Source organism: Stenella coeruleoalba, assembly GCF_951394435.1.
Source record: "Stenella coeruleoalba genome assembly, chromosome: 10".
In the NCBI taxonomy this organism is placed as follows: Eukaryota; Metazoa; Chordata; class Mammalia; order Artiodactyla; family Delphinidae; genus Stenella; species Stenella coeruleoalba.
In genome coordinates this window covers 103,586,139-103,613,257 of record NC_137156.1, presented here as the reverse complement: position 1 = coordinate 103,613,257, position 27,119 = coordinate 103,586,139, and the positions used below count along the sequence as shown (strand labels likewise).

General features: G+C 49.8%; 1 protein-coding gene and 1 long non-coding RNA gene across 3 annotated transcripts in view; both read right to left on the bottom strand.

The window, feature by feature from the left end:
• MGLL (monoglyceride lipase) overlaps positions 1–20,107 on the bottom strand; it is a 277,335-nt gene extending 257,228 nt beyond the window's left edge. Inside the window, exon 1 of the mRNA XM_079933168.1 lies at positions 19,788–20,107. The gene's annotated coding sequence lies outside the window, so the exon portion shown is untranslated. The remainder of the gene's footprint in view (positions 1–19,787) is intronic.
• Positions 20,108–21,891: 1,784 nt separating this feature from the next.
• Positions 21,892–27,108, bottom strand: LOC307192550. Of its 2 annotated transcripts, none has more exons than XR_013830099.1 (3): positions 26,902–27,108; positions 26,169–26,345; positions 21,892–24,344 (listed from the first exon to the last, which is right to left on the bottom strand). It is a non-coding gene; the product is annotated as an uncharacterized lncRNA (long non-coding RNA). The 2 variants fall into 2 exon arrangements; XR_013830100.1 differs by having other exon boundaries at positions 26,169–26,342.
• Positions 27,109–27,119: the final 11 nt, after the last annotated feature.

Below are 27,119 nucleotides of genomic sequence, written 5' to 3'. Positions count from 1 at the left end.
AAAAAAAAAAAAATCAGGAAATGGATGAAGGGAAAATAAAGACATATACACACCACTATATATAAAATAGATAAACAACAAGGACCTACTGTACAGCACAGGGAACTCTTCTCACTACTCTACAATGACCTATATGAGAAAAGAATCTAAAAAAGAGTGGATGTATGTGTGTGTATAACTGATTCAGTTTGCTGTGCACCTGAAACTAACACAACATTGTAAATCAACTATACTCCGATATAAAATAAAAATTTTTTTTAAAGAGGAAAAAAAAAAGCAAGCCAGATGGGGTAAAGTCGCCAGCGCTCTCATGCACTGGCTGTATGAGGACCACCAGTTCATCTCTGGTCCCTCTAGAGGCCAGAGCTGAAAGGACCACACGCCCAGCTACGGATTTGCAGTGTCCTCAGAGGGGCACAAACCACTGCTAGCGGGGCACAGCTTTTGAACGTGGAGCATTTCTCCCCGTAGCCTCATATAGGGCAGTGGGAAATGTCCTCAATAATATTTCTGCAATAAATAAAACGCAAGTCAGCATTTCACCGAAGAGCACCGAAGAGCACCGAAAAAAACTCTATAAGGGACTAAAAAATATCCCACGCTTTCAGTTTTCTGACAGTCTCACTGAATTGTACGATGAGATCTAGACTAAGGTGGTGCTTCTCAAGTTTGTCCACTGAAGGATATCCAACAACAGGGAGCAGCCCTAAGGCACGTGGGGCTACAGCTGAGGCGTCTGCCACACTCACAGCATGCCTTTGGCATTCTCATCTTCAAACGCTTACGCGAATTCTTTATTTGCTTCGTATAAAATAACGTGTTCAACTGCTGACCCCTGGAGGCGGCCGGCCTCAGGGAGAGTTTCCTGACTCCTCGAGTGAGTAAGATGCTGTTGCATTAAGTGTCTGTTTTTGGAGAGTTAACTGAACTGAAACGAGCTGACACTGAATTCGGCCACCGGTTTCTTCTTCCTTGTGAGAGGACAACGTTTCACGAGCCCAGGCTCACACACACGGGTAGGTACACAGCTCGCTCTCTGAGCTCCGTTAGGGTGGGAGTTTAGGAGAGCACCGGGTCGGCCCACCGCGGTGTGTGCCCTGTCAGGCGGTCCTGGCGGGAGCCTGGATCCCCGGTGTGGCTTCTTCCTGAGTCCCCGGCCACACCCAAGTCTGGGACGACTCAGTACACTCTCCCCTTCCCAGTCAAGAAAGCTCACTCATTACCTGCTTTACTTCTTTGGCAGTAATGCGGTAATTTTCATTCCATGTAAATTAGAGATTTCTAGGAAAGATGGTAATACCCATACATCGTTTAAAAAAATACGTCTCGGGCTTCCCTGGTGGCGCAGTGGTTGAGAGTCTGCCTGCCAATGCAGGGGACACGGGTTCGTGCCCCGGTCCGGGAAGATCCCACATGCTGCAGAGCGGTTGGGCCCATGAGCTTGCGCGTCCGGAGCCTGTGCTCCGCAGCGGGAGAGGCCACAACAGTGAGAGGCCCACGTACCGCAAAAAAAAAAAAAAAGTCTCCCCAATAAACACTGAAATGAGCGAAAGGAAGCAAAATTAATGAAGAAAATTCCGTCTACTCTAAAATTTTAAAAGCCCCAGCCTGTATTAATTTGAATAAAGACATTGCAAGCCTTCATCCAGCTAAACCAAAACAAAACGAAACAGAAACCCAGGTGTGGGAGTGGTAAAACACATGTTCCAAGACACCGGCAGTAAAGGAGCCAGAGAACGCTCCTCCACCTCAACAGGAGGACGGGCAGGAAGAGGAAACGGTCGTCCCGGACGTCTGCCCCTCGATGGGCGGCCCCTGGGTCAGACCCGTCAGCCTCTCGCCGCCAGGGCTCTGCGGGGAATGGTGGTTTCCAGCACTGACGCCTGCCAGCAGCCGCAGCGAGAAGGCCAGTGGGAGCCCCCAGCCTGACTGGGCCACCCACAACCCTCTCAGCTGCCCTCAAGCTGCCGAGCTACCTTCTGTCCAGTAAATCCCCACTTTGCTAAAGCCGGACAGAATTCGTGTCTGCTGGTGCCGCCAGGAACTCTTAACAGACTCAACAAGCATGATTCCTTTTGCACTTAACAACACAACTCAGAGACATATAAAACAGAAACTACACAAACCACAAGATAAATGGATAAATCCTCAAGAACTGCATGGACTTTGAGGCACCTGTCTCAGAAAGTCACAGACCCAAAAGATTTCTTCTAAAAAATTAAAGGAAAAAAAGATTTTGAGCTTCATGTCTACGTAAGTTCTTAATTTAAGCTAATTACAATTAAATAAAAGTTAAAAATCAGCTCCTCAGTCTCACACTTCAAATGTGTCTAGCGGTTTCTGTATTGGACACTGCAGATTACAGAACATTCCCTTTATCACAGAGTTGTATTGTACGGAGCTGATATCAAGAAGATGTGGTGTGTATATATTTCTATTCCATGGAATATTATTCAGCATAAAAAAGAAGGAAATCCTGCCACTTGCCCCCCAAGGATGAACCTGGAGGACATCATGCTAAGTGAGACAATCCAGACACAGAACAACAAGTCCCATGTGACCTCACTTGCACGTGGCATCCAAAGTAATCCAACTCACAGAAGCAGAGCGCAGAAATGGCGACTGCCAGGGCCTCGGGGGAGGGGACATGGGGAGACACTGGTCAAAAGCTACAGACCTCCCGCTATACAGTGAAGACGTTCTGGGGGTCTAATACGTGGCTGGTGACTCTAGTTAACACTGGGAATTCCCTGGTGTTCCAGTGGTTAGGACTCGGTGCTTTCACTGCCGTGGCCCAGGTTCAGTCTCTGGTCAGGGAACTAAGATCCTGCAAGCCGCGCCACGTGGACAAAAAAAACAAAAAAAAATACTGTATTGTATACCTGAAATTTGCTAAGTGTTCTCAACACACACACACACACACACACACACACACACACACACACACACGTAACCATGCGGGGTGATGGGTGTGTGAATTAGCTTGATTGTGGTGATGGTTTCACAGCGTGTGCACATCTCAATCATCACATCGTGTACCTTAAAAGTATACAATTTTTATTTGTCAATTGTGCCCCAATAGAGCTGGAAAAAGTAAATACTTCCATACCTAATTTTGTAACATGTTCCTTAAAGAGGGCCTCCCAAGTCATATAAGCTTTGGGTCCCACAGAGCCTGTCTCCTCCTGCCTCATCAACAAGCTGCAGGAAACACAGTCCCACCACGTCCTTCTTCATTCGAAAGGGCTCAGTGGTCTCGAGCACAGGCTTTGAGGATCGCAGATCTGGGTGGGAATTCCGGCTCTGCCACTTCTAGCCGTGTGCCTGTAGGCAGGTCCTCTGAGTCTTAACCCTTAGTCTGAAAACAGGGGTAAACTGGTGCTTGCCCCACAGGGTGATGTGATATAACATCTCAGCGCACCCGGCTCACAGTGAGCACAGCACACGCAGCCCACTGTAAGCACACAGTGAGTGTCAGCTATGACTACTTTTTGGTGTTTTTGGAGTGAAGGTTCATTCAGGAAATGCAGGTGAAAAAGGGCATTTTTAGACAAACAAAAGCTGAAGGAGTTTGCCGTAAGAAGACATCCCCTACAGTATGTACTTCGGCATAAGGAAAACTGACCCTGATGAAAAGTCTAAGATGCAGGAAAGAAGGAAGAGCAATGCAAGTGTAAATACGTGGGTCATTCCGTGAGCATTTACCGTACAGAACAATAATAATAATATCTTTCAGAGTCTACAGATAGAATGAAGATGCACATCAACAAAAGCTAATAAATTGGGAGGGAAGTAAATATAAACTATTCTAAGGCCTCCAAGAGGATGGTCAAGGTATTGCTTAATCAGATCTTGGTAAGTTGGGTGTGCAAGTTTTAATCTAGGGTAACCCCCACCAAAAGAATAGAAATGGGGGTGAATTCCCAGGAGATCCAGTGGTTAGGACACAGTGCCTTCACTGCCGGGGCCCAAGTTCAATCCCTGGTTGGGGAACTAAGATCCTGCAAGCCACACAGCTTGGCCAAAAAAAAAACGAATACAAATGGGGTTTATAATTTCTGAATCAGTGGAGGAGAAGAAATGGAATGATAAAAAAACACTCAGGGGCTTCCCTGGTGGCGCAGTGGTTGAGAGTCCGCCTGCCAATGCAGGGGACACGGATTCGTGCCCCGGTCCGGGAAGATCCCACATGCTGCGGAGCGGCTGGGCCCATAAGCCATGGCCGCTGAGCCTGCACGTCTGGAGCCTGTGCTCCGCAATGGGAGAGGCCACAACAGTGAGAGGCCTGCGTACTGCAAAAAAAAAAAAAAAAAAAACAGTCTAAAAGACAGCATTAAAGGAGAAAAGAACGAGTGAGACAAGGATGGTTCACAAATGGGATGTTAGATTTAAACCAAAATATATCAGTTATTGCATTAAACATAAATAGACTAAATGTTCCAGTTAAAAGACAAAGATTATCAGAATGTTCTTTAGAATTGTACCTTTTGCTAGTTATGATATTAGTCAAAAGAATTCTAATGGAACTTATTCTAGAGAAAGAGGGTCAATTAAATGATAAATTTATAAATGATAAAATCTGTATTCACTTAATAACAGACTCAAAATGTGTACACTAAAAACTGACAGAACTAAAAGGAGAAATAGACAAATCGATAATCTTAGTGGGATAGCTTCACACAGCTCTCTGAGTAACAGACTGAACAAGCCCACAAAAAGCAGTAAATATGTAGAAGATTTGAATGACATGACCTAATGAACATATATGAACAACTATAAAACCCACATTCTTTACAAGCGCACATAGACCATTTTCAAGTATTGACTGTTACATGCCAGGACAGGGCACTTTTCCATACATTATCCCCTCTTATCATCATAAAGTTGTGAAACAGTCATCTGGGCTGGAAATCTCCCATCTGCCCTCCCAACCCACTCACCCCTTCTCTATCTTACTCTGTGTCCTGCAAAGCCGACCTCTGTGGGCTGCATTCACAGGCTCCTTTCCCCTCTGGCCTCTGGTTGGGTTTAGCCAGAATTGTTGGGAGAAAGAAGGGTAGAATAAGGGCATTTGTTCTCCGCACCCCTCTGCGGGGCTGCCAGGAGGGTCCCTGGGGATGGCTAAGCTCCAGGCAGCTGCCCTCTCCAAATTCCTGTTCCCACCCCTCCCCCGCGGCCTTTCAGGTGGCAATGGCCCAGCTGCTCTTAGTCCTGGGGGCTGTGCCATCCCTCGTGGGTCTTCCTAAACGCTACCCAGACCTTTCCAAACTCTCTTAAATTGCCCAGTTAGACTGTGCCATCTGTCTCCTGCGAGGACCCTGGCTGTGTCCCAGCATCCTATCTGCAGTTAAGGAAACGTAAGCTCAGGGAGGCCAGTGACTCACACGAGGTCGTGAGACCTCCTCCTACAGGTGCAGAATTAAGGACAGCCTCCCCCTTTGCTGGCATCTTTAATAAATCGTTAACACGACCCTGGCATACCCCTTCCACTTGAGACAACAGTATGCCTTGTCAGAGTGTCTGAATAACTCCTGAATGTGAGTGGTCACGTGGCCTTTCTTGGTTTCTTAAACATCAGGAACACTGTGTCTTCCACAGTACAGTATTCGGCTGTTTGTTAATTAATTTCTGCTGCATAATACCTTTTAGAGGAAGTTGTTTAATAGCAATGATGACCTCTGAATTTAATACTGCGTGATATTTGATATTTTGTCCTCCTCCTTTGCTGTTTTTCAGATCGCCACGAAATTATCTCCAAAGAGATATTGGAGCTGGACCCCTGGGAGAACCAGTGGAATGTCGTAGCCGTCAACGCCCTCATGCACGACAGCTATGATGTCTGCCTGGTGGCGAGGAAGAATCCCCGCGACCTCATCCCCCCGCCTTCAGAGTCAGTGGAGGAGGGTGGGGGGCACTGAGGTCTGTGTCTCTGTGGAACCCCCAAGGTGTCTGCCAAGGAGGCACTAGGGATGGAGAGCCCACAGCATGTGTGGGACGTGTGCACTGCATGCGTCGTGACCCGGTGCAGAGCGGCATGCGCTGGGCGCTACAGGGGTTGTGTGCAGAGTCCGCCCTCCGGTACCCAGGCTTTGCAGTGTCTTCCCCAAGCTTGGAGGGTAGGGATGGAACCGCCTGCTTCACTCACAGTTGAGCATAATCAGAAAACAGCCACTCCCAAAATATAATTTAGGGATGACATTTAAATAACACATAGAAATCCAACTATTTTACTTACTGTCTATGCTTCTGGAAGCCCAGTGGATTCAAAGAATGCATTTTGGTAGTTATTCTTCACCAATTTCCCAGGAGTTTCACATGCACAAGGCTCTTGTTTAAGCAGGAACAGTCGGTAAATTCCCTAGAGCTTTCCCAGGGGAAGACCATCCTAGACTGAGACACTTTCTTCAGTGCAGAACTGTGTGACTCTCATGACCGCTCCCCGTGTCCCCAGGTTCCAGCTGCTAACCCAGGCAGGAGGGACAGATCCATGGAAGCTGGAGCCAGTTGGAAACCTGCTTCTGCCACCACAAAACAGGACCAGCCAGACCCAGGGCGGGCTGTCGCGAGTAGGCTAGACTCTCAGAAGGCGGGGCTACACCTATGTCTTTGCAGGTGTACCCCAAGTGCCCATGGCAGTGCCTGGCACATGCGTGGGTCTTTGGGTGGCCAGCATGGGGATGCCCCTGCTCCAGCCACGTGACCACAGTGGAAGCTGCTAGTTTCCCTGGATGGGGCTGGGGGGGGGGGGGCTCGTGGGAGGGCCATGACTTTTCTAGATGCACTGAGTTCGGGATCTAGGCTCTCGTCCCAGCTCTGCTTCTTAGCACGCTGCATGATCCTGGGCAGCCCAGCCTTTCTAAAGCCTTATTCTCCTCCCGTGCAGAATGGGAAGGAAAGTGCTCCCTAGGGTTGCTGGAGAATTGAGTGCGGAAGCGCTGAGCACAGTGCCTGTGAGACGCAAAACAGGAAGCGTTCTTTAGCTGCTGATACTTTCCTTATCATTATCGCCGTAATCAGTATTCCCCGAAGCACAGCACCCAGAACACCCGGGCTTGGCGTGGCATCTTGGGGTTCCAGGGAGAGATGTGCATGGGGGCTGAGATCGCTCTGAATCCCCGGCCCCCCCAGGTCCAGGTGGGGTACGGATAACCCAGGGTTTCTTTTCGGCCCTGGATGCTGCTCCTCTGACCCATATCTGTAACTCTGCCCTCCTGTTGTTGGATAGCGTGAGAGATTCTGCCTCAAACATTTCCCTGTCTTCCCTGTTCTCACCTTAATTGAAGGCTGTCCCAATGTGGCATGGGAGGACTCATAAAACTGGGACTGTTTGCTAGTTCTGTTCCTTGTGAGACAGGATGGTTAGGCGCTGAGCAGGGGGCATGGGGGAAGCGGTCCGGATGCTGACAGAAGCTGCAGCTGCCAGTCACGCCGGCTCAGTCTGTGCTCGTCAAGGAGGCGTCACTGTTCTCACTGATTGACTTTATAATGAGCAAATGCTCTAAAAATGAATATTAAATAAAATGTCACTGATGGAAGATCGCTTTCATTTTGGTTTTCGTCCTGCAATTCAATGTAATTTTCATCTGAGGAGGGGACGCTCAGCACCTCCTGGGCAGGAATCAGAGTCGGGGATGACCAGCCTCAAGGACATTGGGAGCGAGGCCCAGAGGCCAGGACGTGTGAGGTGGGCAAGGGCGGGAGGGGGTGCGGTTCCCAGGGCGGCTGAAGCACCGGAGGAAGCCAAGACAAGATGATGGGGCCACACAGAAGACCCCCAAGGCCACCCCAGGAGCCCAGCCTTGGTACGTCAGCCACACGTCTCCCGGCGAGGAAGTCCTTTAAGACCGTCCCCCACAGTCCAGTGTATTCGAGCAGGGTGACAGCAGACACAGCAGATGGGCAGGAGGCCTCGTGGTAGCCCGCGTCTCAGCTGAACCAGCCCCATGGCAGTGGGAGCCGTGCAGGGCCAGTGCAGCCGGATGGAGGGCATCAGCAGTCTGCCGCGAGTCAGGGTCAGAGATACCAGAAGTTTGAGCACAAGAGCACAGTGGGTCAGCCAAACCGAAAGACCAGAAAATCTTTCAAAGGGTGGTGCCCCCTCCACCAGGGGTCCTTAGAGAGAGCCCCAACCAGATGGCCTACGCTGTCCACCCCAGGCCCTGCTGGAGCACCAAGAAGAGAATAGCTGGGGGGTGCACAGTCAAGGCGCCCCACTCCTCCGCCAACACCAGCACACCCCGCCGGGGGGCCCCGGCTCTTCTTGTTCCCACCTCACTGGCCATCGCAATCCCGTTCCCGTCTCCGGCGGTCAGCTTAGCACAACACGTGGACCATTCAGGGAAGGAGACATAAGGGAGCTCTACGGAGGAGCTTCGGGGAGAGGCCTTCTTGCTCTTTGACAGACATGGAGAAGAAGACGTGGGCTCTTCTGCTGAGACTTTTCTAGGCTGCGGGGCCCCTGGAACTGCAGAGACTGCGCTGCCGTGAGGAGTGGGCTGCAGCTGGTCCAGAGAGCCGGGTGGGATGGGGGATGGGAAGGCCCTGGTCCTGGGCGACACAGCAGAGCCACAGAACAAACCAGCCACAGGACTTCCTGCTAGACGCTCACTGTTAGGATAAATGTTCCTTATTGTTCAGGCTGCCTGGAGTTACTTGCAGCCCGAGATTTCCGAACGATACTCCAGCCTTCCTCTGCCAAAGTCTCTTTTTCCTGGGATGACACATGTCACCTCTGCCAAAGGGGAGAGGTGCTGGTGATGAGGTGCTCTGGTTCTTGCAGTGAGGAGAGGTGTGCACGCCTGGTGAGTGCCCGTGGTTCATGATCCCGAGCCATTTCTTAGCTATCTCTAGGATATTTCTTTTCTCTCTGACCTTTGACGTTGTTGATTACTGCATATCCCACCCACCACCTGTTTTTGTAACTAAATTTTACTGGAACACAGTTATGCTTACTGTGTACGTATTGTCTGTGACTGGTTTCACACGGCAACAGCAGGGCGCTGGAAGTGCAGTAGAGACCTCTGGCCCTTTCAGAAAAAGTCTGCCAACTTCTGGTGTATTCCATCAAACTTTCTTGAGGAAAAATACTGAGCTAAGGGACTATGTAGATTATAAAGGAATATACATGCATCTTCCTCTATTTTTACATATATAACCTTTCACGTATATGTGAACGTATAGAACATGGCTCTATTCCATTCTTCTTTCACTCAATAGTGTGCTTACAAAGACTATCCACGCGCTCCCCCTTTAACAGCCACACAGGATTCCATCATTGATGCAGCATAGTTTCTTTAACAAACCAGCATGCGGTGGATGTTTCCACTGTTTCCTCCAGCTGTTCTTTTTTTTAAAAAATTTTCTTGGCTACACCCTGTGGCATGTGGGATCTTAGTTCCCCGACCAGAGACTGAACCCACGCCCCTTGCATTGGAAGCTCGGAGTCTTAACCACTGGAGCACCAGGGAAGTCCCCTTCTTCCAGCTGTTTTTTGAAGGGGACTCCATTCTTTGCTTTAGGCTCTGACACCAAAGTCCAGGCTGGGGGCTGTTTAGGGGGTGGGGTCTGCATTGCACTTAGGTTCTCTACAGAAGCTCAGGAGCATTAGGGGTGGAGGCAGGAGCCTACCTAGCCATGCTGTACGTGGCCTCAGGCCACTTAGAGACAGGACAGGTAGCAGCCACGTCGTCGGGGAACAGACCAGTCTCCTGCAGGTGGGTCTGAGTTGGGCAGGGGGCCATCGGGAGCGAGCGGGCAGGGGGCACCGAGAGGACACCCCTGGCAGGCTGTGCCCATCCTGCAGCGTCAGAGGCTCAGCGGTGGATGGTCTCCACCGGCCGTGGAGCCCAGGACAAATACACGGGTTGGAAAGAGCTAACAAGCTAACAAGTTCCAGGCCAACATGAGGCTTTTCACACCAAGGCCACCAGTTTCAGATCGGAGGCAACCCCACTGAAGGCTGTTTCTCAGCCTTCCCAGTGCTGTGGGTCTGTAGAGCGACATTCCAAAAGGGAAGTGCGCCAGTGCAGGACCTGCAGCCTCTGAGAGCCTGGACCAGGGAGGGGCGGGGGCGGCCCCCAGCTCTGAAGAAACCACTCTCTCCCCTTCTCCACCTCCGCTGAGCACACACCAGACCCTGTCAGGTTGTCGAGAATAAAGCAAGAGGCCACCACGCCACGGAGGGATTGCTCAGAGGGAAGGTGGTCAGCACGTTCTGAGCGCTTTTCCAGAGCCTGGCCCTGCTCCCCATGCGGTCACATCCTGGAGGAGAGAAGAGATCTCAGGGACAGTGACGTGACCTCCTGTGAGGGGCTGGAGTCCAAACCCAGCTCTCCAGGCAAGCACGTGGCACAGCCCATCGCCGCCAGGTGTTGCGCTGTCTCACACCTGCGTGGTTCAGAAGTCCATGGAGGGTCTCAGGAAGCCAAGGTCAGGACGTTGGCAGGATGCGCTCCCCTTGGAGGCTTTGGGAAGAACCCACGTCCCTGGCTTTTTCAGCCTCTAGAGGCCACTGGTGTTTCTTGGCTTGTGGCTGTTCCTCCACCTTCAAAGCTGACAATCCATCTTCACATCTCCTCCTCTGACATCCCCCTTCTGATTCCCTCCCACCGGTGAGGACCTGAGATTGCGCTGGGCCCACACAGATATCCAGGACCACCTTCCCATCTTAAGGGCATCTGATTGGCAATTAATTCCCCTTTGCCATCAAAGGTTCCACGGGTCAGCATGCACACGTTTGGGGAAAACCATTGCTCTGCCTACACGCCATCTAACACGTAGAATTGCCCATAAAGCACATCTGTTCACAGCCTGTGTGGGATTTCACGTGGATACCAAGGGCCGGGGCCACTGGGACACAACAGCAGGTGTAAATGCAGGCGCTGTCAGAGGCCCCATGACATCCCTGTGGGGGACAGTGAGAGGGAAAGGCTCCCGTCACCTGCGGGATGACCTGCAGGATGACCTCCATTCTGCTCTAACAAGGGCCACAGATTCAAAGAAGGTGACCACTACACATGAGCCATCACATAAGTGACTCACTTCTCTGAGCAAAGTGACACTAACTGCTGGGGCAACCTGGCGCGGGGGGGTTGGGGGGGAGTGGTCCTGGGGCCAGTCCGCAGGGCAGGCGACTGGCGGGCTTGGGCGTGCTGGATAGATGAACATGACGGGCATTCCAGACCCAGGAGCAGCCTGTGCTGAGGCCCCGCATGGGGAAGGGTGTGGTAGGCAGTGTGAGGGCAGGCAGCCGCACTGGCCAGGCTGAGCGGGCCCGGTCACCATCCTGGGGTCCGGTCATCCCCTCCTGGGGTGCCTACCCACTCCCACCCCCACGCCTTCCCCGGCTGGCATCTCCCAGAACCTCAAGGAGCTGAGACACACGGTCAGTGAAGCAGCTCCTCCCCCTGGTGGCTGGACCAGACAGTGTTCCTGCAACAAGGCTGCAGCTGGGAGCCCTGACAACCAGGACACATTCCCTCCCTGGGGGCCAGGGAGCCACCTGCAGGTGCAGAGCTGCTCGGACACCACCTGGATGGCTGGGCTCAGGAGAAGCTAGAACCTGGGACAAACTCCCTTAGGGTTGTCTACAAGTACAGGGAACAGAAAGAAGGCCTATGCCTACGAACGAGTAAGCAAAAAAGCTGGGAAAATGGGCAAAGAGATGAACACATTTCACAGAAAGGGCGCCTGGACTGGCCAATAAACTATGAAAAGGTGCTCGACCTCTAGGATCAGGGAAGAGCAAGTCCACCTGGAAGAGGGACCACTTCACGCCCTCGTGGGCAGGAGCGGAGGCAGTCCTGGGGGCGCTGTGCTGGCCCCGCGGTGGATGCGCTGGAGAGGCCCGAGAAGCCCCTACAGAGAACAGTGTGGCGTCACGGGCTCAGGCCCCACCCACCCTCCTGGAGGCCGAGCCGGCGCCCCCCCTCCCCCCACCATCAGCTCTCACCGACACTCACAGCACTGTTCCTGCGATGGGGGTAAGGAAACAAACCAGTGCCCTGGACAGGAGAAAGGACGAGAGTCCAGGTACAGCTGTGCTCGGAACCCCCCGCGGAAGTGAAGCAGACCAAACCAGAACACACGTCTGTGTGGACGAACCTCAGAGACACAGCACCGAGCAAAGACAAGCAGTGAATCATCGATTCTGCACTACGCCACGCCGTCAGGCTTAAAACACACGAAAGGTCGCCCTGTTTGACTTAGAGAGCCAGCTGTGTGTCGAAGAAGAGTAACAAGCTGGGTGGAAGGACTCCGCCGACCGCGACTGGCGGCCAGGAGGGAGAGAAATGGGGTGCAGGAGGCCTTGGGGGCCGCTCACCCGAGCCCCACCAGGGGGGGCCCTCCCAAGGCCAGCCAGCAATGTCAAGTGCACCCCAACACAGACGCTCCCGACGTTTCCTTTTCGGTTCCCTTACCATCCTCCCTTCTGTGTAAAGGACAGGTCCCCATGGGGCGAGGACATCTTTACATCTCTCCAGCATGAGCCAATCCCCCCTTACACCTGGAAGACCGGCCTTTCTCAGACAATCGGGCAGATGGGGCTAGAACCTGAGGAAGCACTCGTGGGCTGGGGGGGTTCCCAAACCTCAGAGTTTAGAGCAGAAGTCGGCAAACTTTCTCTGTAAAGGGCCAGATAGTAAACATTTCAGGCTTCGTGGGCCAGATGGTCTCTACCGCATAGTCTTTGCTGGGTTTTGTTTTGGGGCTTTCCCCACATCCTTTAAAAATGTAATTCTCGCACTTAAGCCTGTAGCTTTACAGAGACCACCGGGAGGGTGTATAACTCAGAGGCCTAGGCCCCATCCCAGACGCTCTGTGTCAGGAAGTCCAGGGGGAGGCCTGGGACTAGGCATTTTCCTGTGCACGCTGCCTCCTTCTCCACCCCACCCCTACCCTCCCTCTCACTCCACCCCCCCAACACTCCCCCCCCCCCCCCCCCCCCCCCCGGCAGACTCTCCTGCAGGGAGAGGCTGTCCCCATGGCCACTCCCGTCGGTCCCCTGGGACCCCAGGAAGGCCCACGATGCTGGAGTCACCCTGGTATGGGCCTCCCATGCCCTCCAGACCTGGAGCTCCTTGGGGGCAGGGACCAGGTCCAGTCACCTCGTGCCCCAGGCCTATCTGGCCTGGCCCATAACCGGCCTGCAGAGGCAAATCCCGCCGCCCCCAGGCCGGCAGTCGGCCTCCCCTCACTCAGCTCACCACCTCCCTCCTGTGGTTCGTTTTTCTCCTTCCAGCTCCACCCTGCCCGTTTTACTCCGTCTCATCAATCTGTTCTGCCTCGGCCGCACGAATTGTTCCTGGGGATGCCAGCCGGGGGCACCTCTGAGCAGCAACGGGAGGAGGGGTTTGGGGCCCAGATATGGAAGTCATGGCTGGGCTGGTGCAGCCCAAACACTGCATCCCCAGCTTGCAGAAACACCTTCCGACAAGGCCAGGTCGATGGGTATCAAAAGAATTCCCTGGCGGAATTTCCAGCGAAGGAAAACATGTCTTGGCTAACCAGCCAAGCAGATCATCGAATGAAGACACAAACAGGCAAGCACAGTTTGTAACAGTTTTATTGAGATAAAACTCACTTATCATAAAGGTCACCCACTTAAAATGTACAACTGGGTGAGTCAGTGTATTCAGAGCTGTGCAACCATCGCCACAACCAATTTTAGAACATTTTTATCTCCCCAAAAAGAAATCCCGAGGACAGAAGGAAACAATGGGATTGGGGCGTTAGGATGAAGAGACTTGACCGATCACACATCTCCGCTCCTCCTCGTTACTCTCTGATACAAACAGGTACTGTCTGAAACCAGCCTATTTGTGCTCATTAGAAAAAAAGAAACCTCACACCCTTTAGCAGTCACCCCCTCATTTCCTGCACCACCCCCAGCCCTGGCAGCCACTAATCTGACTTGTGTCTCGACAGACTGCCTCTTCTGGACACTCTGCACAACCCGTGGTCTCCTGGGACTGTCTTCTTTCACTTACTGCGATGTTTTCGGGGCTCACCTATGTTGCAGCAGGTCTCGGTGCTTCACTTCTTTTTGCTATCCATTGAGTGGATGGACCACCTTTATTTATCTATTTTTATTTTTACTTATCTCTTCCTTATTTGATGGGTTGTTGCCACTTTTTGACTCTCGTGAACAGCGCAGCTGTGAACATTTATGTACAAGTGTCTGTTTGAACATCCCTTTTCCATTCCTTTAGGCATTTTTTTTTCTTTTTGGGGTACACAGGCCCCTCACTGCTGTGGCCTCTCCCGTTGCGGAGCACAGGCTCTGGACGCGCAGGCTCAGCGGCCATGGCTCACGGGCCCAGCCGCTCCGCGGCGTGTGGGATCATCCCGGACCGGGGCACGAACCCGTGTCCCCTGCATCGGCAGGTGGACTCTCAACCACTGCGCCACCAGGGAAGCCCTAGGCACATATTTAAGAGTGGAACTGCTGGGTCGTAGGGCACCTCACAGGAAGAACATTTAATAGTTAAGCAATAAGTCATTCATCTAAACTTGACATTAAGCATTTAATCATTAGTCATTCAATCATTTGAGGAACAGCCAGACTGTTTTTCAAAGCGGCACCACCATTTTAAATTCCCACCAGCAGCGTGTGAGAGTTTTGATTTCTCCACGTCCTTGAAAACATTAATCGTCTGCCTTGTTAAATACAGTTACCCTATCTGTGGGAAGTGGCATCTCATTGTGGTTTTAACTTGCTCATTTCCCTGAGGATGAGCATCATTTAATTTTTTCTTCTGGTGTTTACCTCCATGTAACGCACTTATAATTCCAGATTTTTAACTTTAGACGTTTTCTACTGACTTCCTTACACATAATCAAAAACTAACTCTTATAATTCCAGAGTTTTAACTTTAGACGTTTTCTACTGACTTCCTTACACATAATCAAAAACTAACTCAAGATGGATCATAGACCTAAATGTAACTGCTGACACTACACAAGCTCCAGAACCAAACATAGGAGAAAATCTTTGGGACCTTGCATTAGACGGAGATTTCTCAGATGTGACATCAAAAGCACAATCCATAAAAGAAAAGCTTGGCAAACTGGACTTCGTCAAACTGAAGAACTTATGCTCTTCGAAAGACACTGTTTAGAGAGTAAAAGGGTGAGCCAAAGCCGAGGAGAAAATAGCTATATTATTATATATCTGATAAAAGATCTTTAGCCAGAACTTGTAAAGAATTCTCAAAACTCAACAGTAAGAAAATCCAAACAGCTCATTTTTTTTTAATGGGCAGAATATTTGAAAAGATACTTCACCAAAAAAAAAAAAATCTCTGGATCACAAATATGCACATGAAAAGAGGCTCAGTATCACTAGTCATTAGGAAAAGATAAATTTAAAAGCACAATAAGATACCACATCAGAATGACTAAAATTTGGGGGGGGGGGCGCGGGGGTGGTTTGGCCATGCTGCGTGGCCTGGGAATCCTAGTTCCTCCAACAGGGATCAAACCCAGGACTACGGCAGTGAAAGCGCCGAGTCTTAACCACTGGACCACCAGGGAATTCCTGAGAATGACTAAAATTTTTGTAAAAACCTGACACAACCAACTGCTGATGAGTATGCAGAACAAGTGGAATTCTCACACATCATTGGTGGGATGGCAGAAGGGTACCACCACCCTAGAAGACAGTTTCGCGGTGAAGCCTACGACTTGGCAATCCTGCTCCCAGATATTTACTCAAGAGAAATGAAAACTTAGCTTCCCGCACAAACCTGCACACAAGTGTTTAAAGTGGTTTTTCTCATAATAACCTGAAGCACCCTAAATGTCCTTCACCTGGAGAATGGATCACTACTCTGCCATAAAGAGGAACGAACCACGGGGACTCCAACAACATGGGTGACTCTCAAAGGTATCCTGAGCAGAAGGAGCCCATGACGAAGCCGACACACTACGTGGGTCAGTTTCTATGACATCAAGGGGAAGGTGAAACTGCGGGGAACAGAAAACACGTCCGTGGTGGACAGGAGCTGAGAGTGGGGGACAGGCCAACCACAGAGGTGCGTGGGAAGCTGGGATGACAAAACCCTTCTGTGTCTTGACTGTGGTGGCAGTCCCAGGGCTGTATGCGTTTGTCAACATTTGCATAACTGTACAGGAAAAAAGGTAAATTTTAGTGTATGTAAATTATGCTCTCATATTTAAAAAAGGGGGCAAAAAGCTAGTGCAGAGAGTAGAAGTATGAACTGGCCAAGGAAACACAGGCAGACACCCTGGGGGCTGTCTGAGCTTGGGTGGATTTGTGGTGGGTCCTGTCTGGCCAGTATCACTCTGCTCCACAGGCCAGCGAGGAGAAGGGAGATGGCCAGATTCATCCATAGCTTGTGCCAGACGCATAATTCAAAAGACAGACACAAGAGCATTAGTGCTATTTATACATGTAGAGAAACGATCACCACAGTGAGGCTAGCTAACATCTGTCACCATATCATTGCAAACTTTGAGTGTGTGTGCGATGAGAACTTTTCAGATCTATTCTTTTAGATCTTAGGCCATCAGTCCTTATTTATTGAGATGCCGGGTCAGGGAGGGAAGGGGGACGAAAGGAGAGCACTGGTGGGAAAGTAAAGGCCTGGATGTCTCCCCAGGATGCAGATCAGCCATCTCAGAAGTAGTTCCAAGTTCCCGTAGGCTTTCAGGACCTCCAAGGACCCTGCCAACTCTAAATCCTGGGATGCTGCGAGATAATTATAACAAGGCAAATGTGCTCCAGGACTGCCAAGGTACAACACACAGCGGAAGCAGATGGCATGAAGAAATCGGGCCCAACCGGGGGGTGCAGGGCAGGCTGCGTTAGGTGGAAACACCTGTGCTGTGACGCGTGGGTTTTGTCTGAGCAGAGGGGGGCTGCAGGTTGGGGAAGAGGAGGAGGAGGATGCATCCCAGCAGACAGAGTAGGTGTGAGGAAAAGCAGTGGGCAGGGCAGGGCGAGGGCTCAGGCTGGGGAGACAGGCGCGGAGCTTCTGCAGAGAGCTACTGTCTGAGCACCAGGAGGGCTCGGTTCCACGTGTGGGCAGTGGTACCCCTCAGAGCTGCTGGTGATGCTCAGTACCTGTTGTTCTCTTCTTCCATAATGACGGAGCACTGTGTTTATGGATGTCATCTGAATGCACAGCCGTGTGAAACAATGATCAGACACCTAGACTCAGCAATTCTGCTCCCAGACACAGACCCAAGGGAAATGAAAAGACCTGTACACAAATATTCAAAGCAGTGCTATTAAAAATAGCCCCAAACTGGAAACAATCCAAATGTTCATCAACAAGAACGGGGGTAAATAGATTGTGGTGGAAAACCACAGAGCATTAAAAAAAAAAAAAAAAGAGCAAAATTACTGCACACACAACAAGGATGCCTCTCACAGACATAAGGTCGAGTGCCAGACACAAAAGATCCCATGCTGAACGCTTCAATGTACTCAAAGTTCCAAAATAGGCAAAGGTCATGGACAGCAACAGAGGTCAGGATAGTGCTCACCTGGGGGAGGTCTCGAAACTGGGAGCTGCACAGGGAGCCTACAGAGGCACTCAGGGTCTTTGTCTTGGTCCTCGGTATGGTGACCCAGGTAGAGACACATGCACACACTTCTCATGCTGTGTATTTTAGTCAGGGTGAGCTATACATGCCCCAGCCTCCCTTGCAGCTACGTGTGACAATGGACTAAATTCTGGCCTATGAGATATACATGGAAGTTGTGTATGCAACTTCTAAAGAAGGTCTTTAAAGGAAGGAAGTGTGACTTTCCCTTCCTCCCTCCTGCTGGATGGAATGCAGATGTATGGCTGGCACTTGAGCAGCTATGCTGGACTATGAGGTGTCACACGTGGCAGGGCAATAACATCGAAGGAGCCTGGGCCTCTGAGACCACGGAGACTGGCAGCAGTCCTGGGACGGCTACTTCCAGACTCCTTGAAAGTTAGAGAAATGAAGTGTCTGAGCTGTTGTTATTTGGGATTTTCCGTAACAAGCAGCCAAACGTAATCGTAAGTGATACAGACACCATGGAGGACAAGTGAGCAACGGACAGGAGCGCTTTAGAAGCCTGTGGAGGGTGGACTGGACAGGGCCACCCAGGAGGGAGGAAGGACAGTTACTGGGTGATGAATTTGTCCTGGCAGTGGACGCTCTGCCCAAACAAGGGCGGTGATGGCGGGGGATGGGCCAGAAGACATGGAGGAGGTCAGTGTTGGATGTGGATGTGATGACCACAACAGAGCAGTGAGATGGGCTCAAATTTCTGAGTCTGGAAATTAGGAAAGTGATGATTCTGTTAAACACAGTAGGAAACGAGGCAAGGAGAATGTTTGTAAAGCAAGGGAACAAACTTGATTTTCCCTTCTTGCTCATATACTAATTTTCTGAGTCCTTTTAGACTAATTTCCAGTGGGCTTACTAATAAAGAATTGCTTTATTTTTTTTCTTTCTTGCGGTACGCGGGCCTCTCACTGTTGTGGCCTCTCCCGTTGCGGAGCACAGGCTCCGGACGCGCAGGCTCACCGGCCATGGCTCACGGGTCCAGCCGCTCTGCGGCATGTGGGATCTTCCCGGACCGGGGCACAAACTCGCGTCCCCTGCAATGGCAGGCGGACTCCCAACCACTGTGTCACCAGGGAAGCCCTAAAGAATTGCTTTTAACAAAACTCAGGGGAGTGATTTGTGGACACAAAGGCGATCGTCAACTACCTTCTGACGGACCCCCCTCCCCCCCGCCCCTTGAGGAAGCACCAGCATGCTAAGTGCTTTACACACTTTTGCTCACTGAGTTCTCAGCCCTGAGACACAGTTCAGGAGATCACGACTCGGGTTAAGCTACCTGCCCGCAGTGCCAGGGCTCATCAGACCCCTGGGTCTGAAGCCGGGCCTTCCGACTCCGAAGCCTGAACTCGGAATCTCGACAAGAGTGCTCTTCAAAGCAGCCTGGGCTGAGCACGAAGATGCAGGCCTGCCTCGCACATGGAAGGCGTCCCCCTGACGGACCAGCCCAGATCCGCCACACTGGAGCTAAGCGCACCCAGAAGGCCCTTTCTCGCTCCAGAGCACCTGTCTTTCAAGCCCCTGGTGTCACAGCAAAGTCCCTCTTGCACATCAGAACACAGACACACCGCCTCTTGTCTTTGGCCACTTCCCGCAGCAGCCCTGACCTCCTCGGGGGAGGAAGCCGGGCTTGGAAAGGAGACAGGAAAGTCACAGCAGCTACCACGGCCCCAGGCCTGACCCCCGGGCCCGTTCCCGTCCTGCCCCGACCCTGGTCACTCAGGATGGCGGAGGGACACCGGAGCCAGGGCGCCGGGCGTCCCTCTAACCCTGCGACTCCCAGCAGTGCTGCCGTCATTCACTCAGCAAACACTGCCGAGCAGCCCCCGGCGCCCTTTGCTAGAAGCCCGAGCATGAAGGCAGGCGGCTCACCTGCTTTCTCAGAGGTAACAGGGCAGAGCAGGGGCAGCGCACATACAGGAGGCTCAGCCCGGCGCCTCAGGGCTCCGCTCCCCTGGGGCCGGAGGCCTGCGGCGCCCAGCCCCTCCCCTGAAGGGAGCCGGCCAAGCGTCCCTGCAGGCGGTGCTGGGAGCAGAGAGGAAACGTGGGACCCGCTGGTCTGCGGAGGCTGTGAGGCCTGGAAGATGCTCAGAGCAGCCGCTGTGCACCTGGCAGTCAGCAGAGTGCCCGGCGGCTCTGGGCTGCCCCAGGCCGCAGTCCGCAACTGTCGCCCAGTTCCCGGGAAATGAGAGAATTTGGGTAAGAAAATAAAGTCTAACCTGTTTTTTTCCCTTTGTGCTTAGTCTAGTTTCACTCGCTCACAGGACGCCACGTGCAGACGCCTCACACCGGGCACCTCAGGTCAGAGCTCCTCCTGGGAAATGGCCGCCGGCAGAGACGCCGCGGGAGCACAGATCCCGCGATCTGCGCCAGCCCCGCGAGAACTACAGGAACCTATAAAGCAGCGCCGCACCAGCCTTTCAGGGAGAGCGTGTACCGGGGCGTGAGCTGACCCCTTCCATTCTTAGGTCGAAGGATAAAGCTTTCCTTTGCTTCTGAACTGAACTCGCTCTCATTTTGCCGGCTCCCGTGACTCGGGGCAGGAGGACCCTTCCCGGGGACCAACTCGAAAAGGTCGGTAACACTGACAGCGCACGGGCTTCTCGGCTGGCATCAGTTGGCAGCGACACCATCCTGCAGAAAACCACAGGCCCCAAGCACAAGGAGGCGGCTGCGGGGAAGGGTGGGAACATTCTAGAAGGTCCAGCAGCTGTTCCTGCAGGCCAAGTCAGCCTGGATCCAAAGATGCCTGCACACAGCCTTCTTTCAACCCACCTGAGAACGTGGGCCTTTCAGGTTTAAAATATCATTTGCCAAACACTGTGAGTCAAAATAGATACAGTCCATCTTCAGAAACACGGCAATACACACCAAGAACTTTAAAAATGTTTATTGCTTTGGACCCACCCGGAAATTCGCACTTTTGGAATTCTATCCCGAGTAAATAACAGGATATGTAGGCAACATTTTGGTCATGAAGATATTCATCCCAGTGTGATTTATAATAGGGAAAAAACAGTAAACAATCTAAACCCCTAACTTCAGGGAAATCGTTACAGAACACCGTGGTGCCTCCCTGGATGTACCTCCCATGAATATATTAGAATGAGGTTTAGGGAAAAAAATGTTAGACAGTAGGAAAACAATACCTAATAATACCTAGAATACTTATTTAAATATTTCAAAATCAAAAATGATTTGATATAAAAGCAATATACAAAATGATACATGGTCACGGTTATATTAATAGTAGGTAAGGAACGAAAGACAAAGGAAACCGACCAACACTCTCTCCAGATAGGAGATTACGGAGCTTTTACAGCACTTGTCTGTACGTTTACGTATCTTCTAATGTTCTGTAATGCCCTGAGTTATTTTCTAATCAGAAGAAGGGAATCGCCCCCATCTTCCTACCAGCGAGAAAACATCGCTGCGCCCTCTTCTGCCTCCTTGCTGGTGAGACCTAAAGCCTGGCTACACCTGACGCCTTCCGGCCTTGCTCTGCGCCCAGCGGCCACTGTGGCTGAGAAGACATTTCAAGACCAGGAGCTGGCGCAGGCTTTCGGGTGCACTCCCGCTCTCCTAGGCGGGGCTGTCTTGAGGAGATGCAGGCTGGAAACCTGAACACAGATGCCAGGCCTCTTTGGAAAAATCCAAAGGCTGAATTTGGGATTCAGTTTGCCATGGGCCCCCCCCCCCCACCCCGCACTGCATACCCAGCTTCCTTCACTCAATTATGGTACTCCCCTGACCCCAGAAAGCATTTGCACTTGTGAGCCCCACAGGAAGACTTGAAACTCCTAAGTTATGGACATCCATTTTTCCTGCTTTATGAAGGAAGACAATGCAATAGGAAAGAATGAACTTTATGAGCAGAAACATGCAATGGTGAGGAACAGTGGCTCTTGGCCTCTGGTTCTAGGTGTCCCAAGGCCCAGCAGCATCTCCATCCGTCCTGCAGTTCAACTGCTCCACCAAATCTTGCATTTCATGAGCTTAATTGCGAACTGGGCCTGAATCTGCCACCTTACCTGCTACCCTCAATCCCTACCGGTGATACTGTTTTTAACTGCTGTCTTAGTCGATGTTCATTGACTGTTGTGTTGGTCATGTCCGCCATCTAGCTTCTTTGTCCATCCAAGCTGAACCCCGAGAAGACGCATACAAGTTGGCCCCGGGTTCATCAAAAGAGATTTGGAAGTATAGTTCACTCCTGAAGAAACACTTCATCTCTCCTTCAACATGGAAGAATATTTTCTAGTAAGTATATTTCTAGACCAACAGGATTTAACTGTCATGTTGTAAAAAACAAAATTATGTACCTGACTAGATTACAGTAAAGTGCAGTGAGTAATCTGTTAGTAATGATTTGCTTTTATATAAATCAGATTGAACCCATTTGGACTTTAAATGTGGTTTCTTAGGAAGGAATGAAGGTCTTACAGAGAGGACAAAGAAGGTAACTGCACACAACTCGAAGGACTGTTTGCAATATAACTGCTACCAATAATAGACATCCCAGCAGAATGTTCTGGAGTCCAGAGTTTAGCCCATGACCAATAACACACTTTGTTGTTATTATTGGGATAATGGGAATCTAAGTGTATATAAAATACACCTCATGATCCCCTTCAAGAAAGACTATCTACTGCACCAAACTGAGCCCCTTTTGTAGGTCTCATGCTCACCAATACTAGCAATTGTCATATACTTCCTGTTTGCTTTGCGTTGTTTGCTCTCTTTTCTTTTCCTCTAGGTAAGCTCAATTGATCCTGAAGGTCTGATTCTTTCCCCTGCCTAGTGAAATCTGCTGTTGAGCCCTCTAGTGAATTTTCCACTCATTATATTTTACTCCCAAATTCCTGTTTATTAATTTATCTTTATTGATATTCTCTATTTGGTGAGACAGTGTTCTCACACTTTAATTCTCTAGACATGCTTTACTTTAACTCTGTGCTTAATTAAAACAGCTGACTTAAAGTCTCTGTCTAGTAAGTCCAACGTCTGCACATCCCTAGGAACAGTTTCTATGGATTGCTTTTGTTTCCTGTGTATGGACCATATTCTCTTTTCTTTTTCTTTTTTTGCATGTTTCAAAATATTTTTTTGAAAACTGGGTATTCTAAGCAATATAATGTAACAACTCTGGAAATCAGATTCTCTCCCCTCCCCAAGGTTTCCTTTTATTTTTGTTGCTGTTCGTTTCATGATTTATCTGAACTGATTCTGTAAAGGCACATGTGACCACTGAAGTCTCTGCAGAGATAGCTTAGTGGTCAGCTAGTGATAAGACAGGCATTTCCTAAGCCTCTAGGCCCAGCAAGCCTCCCAGTGTGTGCTGAGGGGCCCAGCACTGGACAACTCTGCCTAAGCCTTCACTTCCTGCCGTGGGGAGCCTGGAGGTTGGCCCAGTGAGAGCTCAGGGCCTTCCCAGGGCTTTCCCGAGCATGTCACAGCCTTGGGCACGTGACTCCTCTACCTGTGCGTGTGGCGTTCTAGAAGAGCAGGATGTTTTGGGGCTTCTCAAAGCTGCCCTGGATGCCCATTCCCCAGTTTTTCCCTTTCAGCTTTTTGGCTAGCCTGTTGTTTGTCCTAAGCATTATTCACTGCCTCAGGCAGCTGTGAAGTTAAACAACTGCCTCTACATGTTTCTGAGAAATGCCCTGGGGAGAAGACTTTTTGCACTGGATGAACTCTGAGCTCCAAGTCAGGTCAAATAAAGACAGCTTTGCAAGTGGGGTCTTCCAGAGAACCTCCAGGCAAGTCAAACAGTCTGAGACTTTTATATATTCAATATTTCTATTATAACTAAGTCACAAAAATCACTTCATGAATTTGCTACTGTATTCAACCTCAATCCATGGAGCTTCACAAACCAGTTAGCCAAATCTCAGGATTCAATTGAAAAGTTCATTCATTTTTCCATCAAAACCCTTTTTGTATTATTGATTAGACAATCCAATAGTTTTTCTCTTGGAATTGATACTTCATTTTGTTTCAGTGTACCTATTTTCTTTTCATATCTGTATCTTCCGTTTCAAAGTTTCCTTTACTTGTTTATGTTATGCAAACATAAACAAATGTTGTGTCTCTCCAAAATTCACGTTATAAAGCCTTACCCCCCTACCCCCACAATGTGATGATTTTAGGAGGTAGGGCCTTTGGGAGGTAATTAGGGTTAGATGAGGTTATAAGAGTGAAGTCATGAGGATTTAGAGCCCTTGTAAGAGTCCCAAGAGAGCTTGCTTCCTCTGCTCTGCAGCAGTCTGCCACAAGGGGTCGGCAGTCTGCAACGTACAAGAGGGCTCTCACCACAACCCAGGCGTGCTGGCGCCCTGACCTCCCAGCCTCCAGAACTATGAGAAATAAATTTCTGTTGTTTGGAAGTCACCCAGTCTGTGGTGTTCTGTTATAGAAGCCTAACCAGACTACAGTAATTTACAAGTATTGTTCAATCATTACATTACGATTGAACACTACGTTACAGATAATGTTCAATCATTCCAGAGTCCACTGAAATAATGTCAGCTCTAATAATTATGACATTTTCCTCATAAAGCTAAAATATTGATATTTCCATTAAAACATCTTTTATTAAAGCCAACAAACACTCTTAAAGTTATATTCTTCGATGGCTAACTCTGCACTTCAGCTTCTATCACAGTGAACACACAGAACTTCCTGATTTCCAAACTGCTTCTGCTGCTCTCGCACTTCAAGCTGTCCATCAAGGTGCAATTTCCAGTACTTAATTTGCAGTTCTTCCTGATATTTATCTGATGCATGGTAAGAAATACAATTTATTGAGAAAAACATGAGAATTACTTAACTTAAATCTTGTATTGCTTTATCCAAAATTAAATTTGATCACTTAGTGACAAATTAAAATATCCAAATTTTTTTCTAAACTTTTGGCTGAAACTCCAGACTCTTCCTACCATTATTACACTGGCACTTTTTGTACAAAATCCGATGACCTTTTCAAAGTTGTAAAATATTGCAATGATATTTTTACAAAAGTATCTTTCCATTGTATATATATATATTTCCCACCAACAAAGCTCAATACACTGTATTAAATGCAGCTCCCAGTGTCATAAGATCAACAAAAACCATTATCTTCAAAATACTGAAATTTGTATTTTAAGCAAACTATTAAAACACTTTTATGTGAAGCAAATGAAACTTCCTTGAAGATGATTTAAAATGCACTGCTTTGTTTTCCAAAAAGTTTTCTCATTAGATACATCTGTTTTGTAACAAGTTAGTCCATAGTACCCACCCCCATATCAATACAATTCCTTTAGAAGTTCTATTAAATATTTTTATGGAAATGCTCAATTATACAGTGCTAAAAATTTCGACAGTTCCTCTGTATCTTTTTGACTGCTTTATCCTCACTATGATGACATTTTGGGAGTTTTAAGTTTCCAAATGTTTAATATATGAAACTGATTATATTTTATATTTCTTCCTCATTAATGACCACAAATTTTTTTTTCACTTGAACCATACGTTTTAACAGCATCCTGATGAAATATACATGTTTAGCACTTCGCTCTTTTTTTTTTTTTTTTTTTTTGCGGTACGCGGGCCTCTCACCGCTGTGGCCTCTCCCGTTGCGGAGCACAGGCTCCGGACGCGCAGGCTCAGCGGCCATGGCTCACGGGCCCAGCCGCTCCGCGGCATGTGGGATCTTCCCGGACTGGGGCACGAACCCGTGTCCCCTGCATCGGCAGGCAGACTCTCAACCACTGCGCCACCAGGGAAGCCCAGCACTTTGATCTTTTAACACATAACTTTTGAGCACTATTTATAGCCAAAAATTTGTCATTAGCACTAACACAAATTCCTGGTTGAAAAAAATCGTCATTTCTCACTCCAGAAATACAGATTTTATGTAATAAAATGTATTTAATACAAGTTTTATTTTGTGCAGATTCTTGCACAGTATCAGAACAAGTTCCAGGCTGGGACTCACTACTACTGTAATTCCTTCTTTGTTTTGCAGATTAACAAGACTCACATTTATTATATATGAAACTATTAAAAATTTATCCAGATTTTGTTGCCTCTTCACTTTAGTATTTGTTCTTAATATTTATAATAAAATCTTAAGTGTATAAGTATAAATACACTGCACGCCTGCTACTGTAATTCAAAAGAATTACACTATGCTAAGTTATTTTTAGTGATTCTCCTAAAGCAATTTGTTTTAACACATGCAACTTAGCCACCGTCGCTTCAGTGACACAAGATGTTCCTCAGATGTGGCTACAACAGAAGGCCCTTTTTCTATGGTACTAACGTCCTGAGACTGTCAGTACAAACCCGAGTTTATATGAAAATTTACATTAGCTAATTGTAACTGTACAGTTACTATGATACTATTTACTATGAAGCATTTCAATATTTTCACCATCAGTATCGTGCAGGGTGCATATGGGCTAAACATCAGCTCTGATCTACCTGCTGAATTGAGTCCAAGGGCTGCCAGTTTCAGCTTCTGGTCAAAACTCCAGAAGAGATTAAGAACGGGTCCTGGATGGCAAAATGGGGCTGCATCTCAGAAGCAGCCCTGTGACAGTAGTCGTGCTTACTTTCTTTTTATGTGAGGAATACATATCCAGCGATGCCACACCTGGGTCACTTCACTGAAGTTCCTGCCCGCCTCCTGCAGTCATTTGAATTTTCCACCCATAGGTTAGGTTTGAACAAAAGGACTTCCCGTCTTAGAAAAAATCCTGAGGCAAAGATTTACAAATCCTGGCTACCTGCTAGAAATGGAAGGGAAAGGAAAAACAGAAACAGCAATCCCTAAATTAATACTGCACAAAGCATCTGGCCACATCGGCATCTCCAACTCCGACTGGTACAGCTCCAGACTGCGCTCCACGAACCTCCCCTAACCCCAGGCAGCGGCGCCCACCTCCTCTAGATGCTGACAGCACGAGGTCTCTTCCCGTAGATTACCTATCACGTGCGACCCGTGATCACACGTGCCTCGGAAATAAACTTCAAAAGCCCCGTCTGGCACCCCTCGCCCCACCCACCGGCCCCAAGAACGTTAAGTCTTATCCCTCCCCTTCACACAGCCCCGGCTCCAGCCAAGCAGGAATCCTCTCCCCAGAGATCTCGGGCAGGCACAGCGCCTGCCGTGCTCGCAACAGTTCCTCCCCCGGGACGTCTCCTCCGGGAGGCCTCCCTGGACTCCCCGGGCCTCCTGACCACGACCTCATCCCCTCCCCCTGTCGACGGGGCCAGCGCCCCGACCGGCCCCAGGTTCGCTCAAGGACCCCACAAAGGGGTGTCCGTCGGCCCCGCGCCGCGCACCTGCTGGGCTCCGGGCACTGAGGTGGCGCCGGGACAGGCCGGTCCCAAGGCGCTCACTGTCTACACCTGCGCAACAAGTTACCGGTGCCGTGAAATGAACTGGGTGAAGCCTGCGTCCCACTCAGCTTCCCCGCCCTGCGCTCGCGGCTCAGTCTGCGCAGGCGCATAACCCCGTCCCGGCGTGCCCCGCGCCCCTCCCGCCCTGCCCCGCCCCGCTT